Source organism: Lolium perenne, chromosome 6 (genome assembly GCF_019359855.2).
Source record: "Lolium perenne isolate Kyuss_39 chromosome 6, Kyuss_2.0, whole genome shotgun sequence".
Lineage (NCBI taxonomy): Eukaryota > Viridiplantae > Streptophyta > Magnoliopsida > Poales > Poaceae > Lolium > Lolium perenne.
In genome coordinates, this window is record NC_067249.2 from 257080682 (window position 1) to 257089181 (window position 8500).

Sequence of the window (8500 nt, forward strand, 5' to 3'; positions counted from 1 at the left end):
AGAAAGGGTAAACATAGATGACCTTTTAGGGGATGATTGAGGTTCTTTTCCTTCTGTCAAATTTTTCCTGAAATACAGAGATATCTTGTATATTGCGAGAAATATATTGTAAGTTACGAGAACTATGTATTTTTTCCTTTAGCCCCCGAGTATATTTATGTTATTTACGAGGTTTTTAGACCAAGGCAAATTAATTGAGTCTATATTGTAAAGACCGAGTATATATTGTGTAACTCGCGGGTTGCAAGCCCCCGAGCCTGTCGAAGAAAAAGATGTATATCACCAATATCTTTACTATATTGCAGCATCGCGAGCCCGCCTCATTAAAAACCTTCCAGCCCCACTCGGTGCCCTGAAAGGAAAAGAGTGCGTCTGAAAACTCACGAGCGTTTCAGTACATTGTATGTTTACATGCATCTATATTTTGACTTATATGCGTAAAAACGCCGAAGTTGCGCCACGTTCCATGGATTTGGCTCTGCGACCCCTGTCTTCTTGTCCTTTATTCTGTACGCTCCTCCTGCGATCACCTCTGTAACGATGTATGGTCCCACCCATGGTGACTCGAATTTTTCGTGGCTGTCCTGAGTAAGCCGAAGAACGAGATCGCCAACTTGAAAAGATCTTGGGCGCAAACGTCGACTATGATAGTTTTTCAGGTCTTGCTGATATTTGGTAACTCTTGACAGCACCTCATCTCTAGCTTCATCGAGTGCGTCCACATCATCTTCCAGTGCCTTTCTCGAGGTTTCTTCATTAAATTCCGCCACTCTCGGGGAGTTGTGTTCTATCTCTATTGGTAGCACTGCCTCAGCTCCGTGAACCAGAAAAAACGGAGTTTCTTGTGTCGCTGTATTGGGCGTCGTCCGTATGCTCCATAACACGCTAGGCAACTCCTCTGGCCAAGTGTGTCGAGCTTTCTCCAATGGTGCTAACAGGCGTTTCTTGATGCCGCTGCAGATGATGCCGTTTGCTTTCTCGACTTGGCCATTGGTTTGCGGGTGCGCCACCGACGCAAAATGTAACTTGATGCCTACTTCTGCGCAATATGCTTTGAATTCCTTGGAGGTAAAATTGCTGCCATTGTCTGTGACGATGCTATGAGGAACTCCAAACCGAAAAATGATACTTTTGATGAACTTGACCGCCGATGCTGCGTCTGGCGAGTTTATTGGCTTTGCCTCAACCCACTTGGTAAACTTGTCGACAGCTACAAGCATATACTCGTATCCTCCTGGCCACGCCTTATGCAATTTGCCCACCATATCGAGACCCCATTGAGCAAAGGGCCACGACAACGGTATTGGCATCATCTCTGCTGCCGGAGAATGAGGTTTCGCGGCAAACCTTTGGCATGCGTCGCAGGTACGTACTATGTCCTTTGCATCTTCGATTGCTGTTAGCCAGTAGAACCCTGCTCTAAAAACTTTGGCTACAATAGCTCGACTGCTTGCGTGGTGTCCGCACACTCCTTCATGCACATCTTTTAAGAGTACTCGACCTTCTTCGGGCGTGAAACATCGCTGCAAAACGCCCGATATACTTCGCTTATAAAGCTCGCCCTTAACCACAGTGAAAGCCTTGGACCGTCGAATAACTCGCCTTGCTTCTACTGGATCCTCGGGTATTTCTTTCCTTGAAATATATGCAACATATACCTGCATCCAAGGGACCTGCACCACCATCACCTCATGTGACTCTTCTTCATCTCCCGATGTACTTGCTTCTATTGCTTGTGGAGCCCCCAAGGCTTTCTCGAGCTTCTCCTTTTTCGTTGGCTGTTTCTTCGCCTTGGTTGATCTTTCACTTATCTCCTCCCAAAATACGCCGGGTGGTATTGCCAAACATTGCGACCCGATGTTCGCCAAAACGTCGGCTTCATCGTTGCTGAGTCTGCTAATATGATTCACTTCACACCCATCAAAAAGTTTCTCGAGTTCGTTGTATACCTCCTTGTATGCTATCATGCAGTCGTTGACTGCGTCGCACTGGTTCATCACCTGTTGAGCCACTAGTTGAGAATCGCCGAATATCTTTAGCCGGGTTGCGCCGCAAGCTTTCGCCATCTTCATCCCGTGTATGAGTGCCTCGTACTCCGCCTCGTTATTAGACGCGTTAGGAAACGTCATCCGTAGCACATACTTCAACTTATCTCCCTGAGGTGATACTAATATCACGCCAGCTCCAGCTCCTTCTAGCCTTTTGGACCCGTCGAAGTTCATGGTCCATGTTCTCGACAAGTCTGGAGGTCCCGTACTTTGCAGCTCCATCCACTCTGCGACAAAGTCTGGTAAGATCTGCGACTTTATTGCTTTTCTTTTTTTGTACGTGATGTCCCGAGGGGAAAGTTCTATTCCCCAAAGGGAGACACGACCCGTAGCCTCTGGATTGTTTAATATATTTGATAAAGGCGCCTCGTTGACCACTATTATCGGATGCGCCGAAAAATAGTGTCGCAACTTTCTTGCAGTTGTGAACACTCCATATGCCAACTTCTGATAATGCGGGTACCGCTGTTTTGAAGGCGATAAAACTTCACTGATGAAATATACCGGCCTCTGAACTCCATGAAGTTTCCCTTCTTCTTCTCTCTCGACCACAAGTACCGTGCTGACCACCTGAGGTGTGGCTGCAATATATAACAAGAGGGGTTCCTTTTCCTTAGGTGCCACCAATATTGGAGGTGTTGAGATTGTGCGCTTGAGGTCCTCAAAGGCTCTGTCTGCTTCTTCGTTCCACTCGAACTTCTCTCCTTGCTTGATCAAGGCGTAAAATGGCAACGCCTTTTCTTCCAGTCTGGCGACGAATCTGCTTAAAGCCGCGACTCACCCAGTTAGCTGCTGTATTTCCTTTAGCTTGGTTGGCTTCCGCATTGTTATTATAGCTTGAATTTTCTCTGGGTTAGCCTCGATTCATCTTGCTGACACCAGAAACCCGAGAAGTTCTCCTGCAGGTACGCCGAAAGAGCACTTCGTCGGGTTCAGCTTGAGGCAAAACTTATCGTGATTGTCGAAATTTTCCTTGAGGTCCTCAACCAAGGTTGAACCCTGCTTTGTTGTAATGACGACATCGTCGATATACACTTGAACGTTCTTGCCAATCTGCGTGGCGAGACACTTTTGCATCATCCGCTGATATGTTGCTCCCGCGTTTTTTAACCCGAAAGGCATTGTTCTATAGCAGAACACGCCATAGGGTGTTATGAAAGCTGTTTTGACTTCATCTTCTTCTTTTAGTCGGATCTGGTTATAACCAGAATAAGCGTCCAGGAAGGAAAGACGTTCACAGCCTGCTGTGGAGTCGATAATTTGATCGATCCTCGGGAGGGGAAAGTGATCCTTTGGACAATGTTTATTGAGACACGTGAAGTCGACGCACATGCGAAGGACCTCCGTGTTTTTCTTCGGGACCAGCACTAGGTTAGCTACCCACGTGGCTTCTGTATGTAACTCTTTGATGAATCCAGCTTCTCTGAGTCGATTAATTTCTGACAGCATTGCTTTGCGGTTTGGTTCCGAAAAACGCTGCAAAGGTTGTCTGATTGGCCTGGCCAATGGATCCAAGTTAAGGGGGTGCTCGGCAAGTTCCCTGGGTACTCCTGGCATGTCAGCTGGACACCATGCGAAGATTTCCCAGCGCTCACGGAGGAACTCGACGAGCGCGCTTTCCTATGCGAAGTCCATGTTTGTGGCGATAGCTGCCGTTTTCTTGGGATCTGTCGGGTGTATCTGCACTTCCTTAGAGTTCTTCGTGGTATCAAAGGTTGGTTCCTTGAGCAGCCTCCCTCCATCTGGCAATACGTCGTAGTCAGTTGTCAGCTTTGACGCCAGATATTCTGCTTGCATCCCGAAAGTTTCTGATAGCCGATGAAAATCCTTGTCGCACTTATCCGCTAGTGCGAAGCTTCCTTTTACTGTGATCGGACCCTTAGGTCCAGGGAGCCTCCACAACAAGTATGTGTAGTGTGGTACCGCCATAAACCTGGCATACGCCAGTCGCCCTAGCAAAGCATGATATTGTGACGGGAAATCCACGACTTCAAATTTCAGCTTCTCTCTTCTGTAATTCTCTGGGGTTCCAAACTGAACGTCGAGACTGATCTTTCCCAATGGATAACTTGGCTTGTCTGGTGTAATACCATGAAAACGCGTGTCGGTTGGTGTTAGATTCGCCAAGGATATATTCATCTTCCTCAAAGTATCTGCATACATGAGGTTCAAGCTGCTGCCTCCATCTATGAACACTCGTGAAACGTCGAATCCTGCAATCACCGCCGGCAGGATCAAAGCCGATTGTCCTGGTCGAGGGACTTGCTGCGGGTGGTCCACTATGGTGAAGCCGATGTCCTGCCCCGACCAATTCAGGTACTCAATTGTTGGTGGAGGCATCTTCTCTGCCATAAAGACTTGCCGCGAAATTACTTTTTGAGCTCTATTGGATGGCCTGCCCTTCTGAATCATCGAGATCTCCCCATTGGTGTTGATATAGGGACCATTCATTGGGGCTGCCGCTATTTGCAACTGGTGTCGATTTTCGTCCGTGATTGCGGGAGGAGGTGGGAGATGAATCTCACTCCTTGGCCCCTGGGGGTTTCTATTTGCTGCCTGTGTATTGACATGCCCTGCATACCTATTCAGTACTTGGAAAGTACGACAGTCCTTCTGCAAATGTCCCGACTGTCTCTTCCCGTTGTTGTCGAGGTAGAAGTGCATTTGGCATGGTCCGTTCAACATATCTTCGGGAGATATATACGGCCTCTGGAATCTTGGACCATTATTTTGCCTCTTGGGACGAGGACCATCCCTGTAATCGCTACGGTGCTCACCGCTCTTTTGAGAATCATATCGACTGTTTCCTCCAATATTTCCTCGGAAGCTGGCCGATATTTGGCCGGGACCGTCATAATCTGGGAACTGTCGAGAAAAACGTCGTCTATTTTGAGTATTTCGGTTACGGTCATCCTCAGGCATCCTATGCCGCTTGTTGTGAACAGCATCTTCTCCATCTGCCCAACGATTCGCTATCTCCATGAGTGCCGATATTGTTTTTGGATTAGTCCTTCCCAAGTCCTCGACTAAATCCTTCCTCCTGATCCCGGCGACAAACGCATCTATCGCTCTTTCATCAGATATATTCTCTGCCGAGTTTTTGATAATGTTCCACCGCTGGATGTACGTCCTCATCGACTCGTCATATTTCTGTCGACAAGCTCTTAGTTGCTCTATTGACGCAGGTTTCTTGCATGTGGATAAAAAGTTCTTTACGAACATGTCCTCGAAGGTTTCCCAACTGTCGATAGATCCAGGCGGTAACTTTTTTATCCACGATCGCGCTGCTCCACTCAAGTGTACCTGGATGCTCTGCATGGCAGTTGCTTTGGTTCCACCCGTAAGCTTTACTGTCTCCAGGTAATCCACCAACCAGTCCTCAGGATCTTGCAATCCGTCGAACTTCTTGTAGTTGTCGGGTAATTTAAACCCAGACGGGACCCGTGTTTTACGAACTCGTCGAGTAAAACAGGGGAGACCGCACATATCCTCCTCATCGACCTCTGGTGAGTGCCGGCGTTCTCTCCTTTCTTGTCGCGCCCTGTCGACCCGTGCCTGTGTTGCTGTATCTCTTGCCGTCGTTCTCGGAGGGTCCTAAACCACTACTGTGGGTCGTGGACTATTTTGTCTTGCCACGCCTTCGGGAGGTGTGCTTGTACTTGCGAACGCTGTCCCCATGACTCCGACTCCTGCCATAGTCATGTTATACAACGCTTCTCTTGGATCTCCGGGAGGTGGCCTGGATGCCAGTATGTAAGCCTGAGTCGCCATATATCCGGCTTCCGGTGTTTTGGGGATGATGTTTCCTCTTGTGTCTATCGACATAAAGGACATGTCGAGGTTTTGGACCAGATGCTCCCTCTCGTCTTCAGGTATGTTGTGCAACCGAGATCTTGCCCTGTTGCGAGCTTCTCTGTGACTATCTCCGGAAGTTCCTGATTGTCGACTCAGCTCAGTTCTTCGCCTACTCGACGCGGAAGCTGCTGCTTTTCTCTACTCTAGTATCACCCTTTGTTTCTCTAGTTCTCGACCAGCACGCACGAGCCTATATTGGTACGCTTGCAACTCTTCCACCGTCGCGGCGGTGGTCAACGGATTGGTACCGTTCAAGGCTGTTGTCGCTCTATCCCAAGCTGCTTGCGGTAGCTGCAACTTCTGGCGTGGTGTAGTCCCGACATATTTGGTCCCTAAACCTCACGTAAGATCAGCGGGATCGACGTATGGATTTCCCAAATCATCGAAAGCCTCTGATGTTTCGTTCTCCGGATGGCTGGACTCGCCAATCACGTATACTTGATGATATGTTGGCCTTGATTTGTTCTCTTCTGGGTTGGTGACACCGTCGTAACGATCGGCGAAGACCTCCCGAATAAGGGTAGATTTGTCGATGAAACTATCGACACTATCTAAGTCCCTGCTTATATTGGAGTCCGCAGACGACCCGAAGGATATGTTGCTGAAGATCTTGACGAGTTTTCCGCTTGATGCGGGCTTGGTGAAGATTGACGGCGAGATGTCCTCTTCGCTTGACTCGAATGATGACGCCGATCCCGAGAAGTCAGAATCGACCGCGAACGATCCCGAAGAATTCGGTATCACGAGACGGTGAGATCCTTCCTTCCCAACGCGGAAGTGGAAACTTCCGAACGCCATCTCCATGGGCTCCTCCAGATACGCATATGCATCCACACGGGAGGGCGGGTGAGGAATAAAATCGACTAGATCAGTTTCGATCCGTTTACCTCCGTCCATCGCGTTGCTTGCCACCGAAGATGTCGACGATGTTGGACGTGCCATCGAGATCAGCTCCTTGTCGCCTCTAGTTCCCACAGACGGCGCCAATTGACAAGGTATTCACTTGTCAATGCCTACAGATTGTAGACTAGGGTTTTAGCGGAAGTAGAGGGCAAGTAGATCTCGAGGGTTTCAGCCGGAAAAGTACTCGACTGCTAGAAAACTAGGGTTATGTTGACAATGAATCGATCCTTTCTTTGTCTCTCGACTCCCCCTTATATAGGAGGCGGAGCCGAGGGTTTCGTAACATACAAGAAACAAAGTCCGGGAGACTCTTTGAGTTCAACCCGTAGTAGCTACAAGTCATTATTTCTAATACAACTCTATGTTTCCAAACTACCCCACAACTGGGCTTCCGGGCTTTATAAACTTCGGGTCGTGGGTTTTCAACAAAACCCCGGGTACCTTCTTCGGCAGGCCCATTGGGGATGCCTATGTCAACATGTGCACGCGTTAGCTTTTTAGGAACCCGTGCACCTTCTAGCGGTGTCCCGCCGAATCCGCCGGAAACTAACCGGATTTCAACTAGGGGTCAACTATCCGTCGCTCCAGAAATTCCATAAAAAATGTTTTTAGTTCTACGATGCATCATTATATGTGCTAATTTTTGTCTGTTTAGTATGTTCGCGAATGGGTGCACCCGCACGCTCGGTACGGCGATACCGCGTGTCCCGGGGGCCCTGTTTTGGCCAGATGGCAATTTAAATGAAGTCAAAAAATCCCACGGAGCAGCGTGGCATCATTTTATATGTCATAGTAACTATTCCGTTTGTCAAAATTGGGATACGACAATTATTTTGAAAAAACCTTCACGAAAAGGGCTATCACGTCCGGAGTTCTATAGATTTCAGGGGAAATGAGGTGGGAAACGACCTCGGCATGGCATAGTTTGCCGAAACGAGGTAATATTTGGCACGTGTGTGGGCCCTAGGATGGGAAGCAAGACCCCAGACACGGATTTCTAATCCGACCCACGGGCGACCATTTTTTTCATTTTTAACGTGCCCAAACGGTTTTTTTTGTGAAGCAGCTACATGGGGCATATTTTAGTATAACGCGAAACCTCCGTGCGGTGATAGTAGACCACATACGCACCACCTATCACATGCAATGTGCACGTGTTAGCTTTTTGGGAACCCGTGTGGCTTTCGGCGGGAATCCGCTGGAAACTGACCGGGTTTCAACTAGGGGTCAACTTTCCGTCGCTCCAGAAAATCCGGAAAAATGTTTTTAGTCCTACGACGCATCATTATATCTGCTAATTTTTGTCCGTTTAGTTTGTTCACGAATGGGTGCACGCGCACGCCCGGTACGGTGATACCGCATGTCCCGGGAGCCCGGTTTTGGCCAGATGACAATTTGAACGAAGTCAAAAAATCCCACGGAGCCGCGTGACGTTATTTTATATGTCATAGTAACTATTCCATTTGTCAAAATTGGGATACGACAATTATTTTGAAAAACCCTTCACGAAAAGTGCTATCACGTCCGGAGTTTTATGAATTTCGGGGGAAATAAGGTGGGAAACGGCCTCGACATGGCATAGTTTGCCGAAACGAGGTCATATTTGGTACGTGTGTGGGTCCTAGGATGGGAAACAAGTCCCCGGACATGGATTTTTAATCCGACCCACATGCGTCCATTTGAAGTGAAAAAAA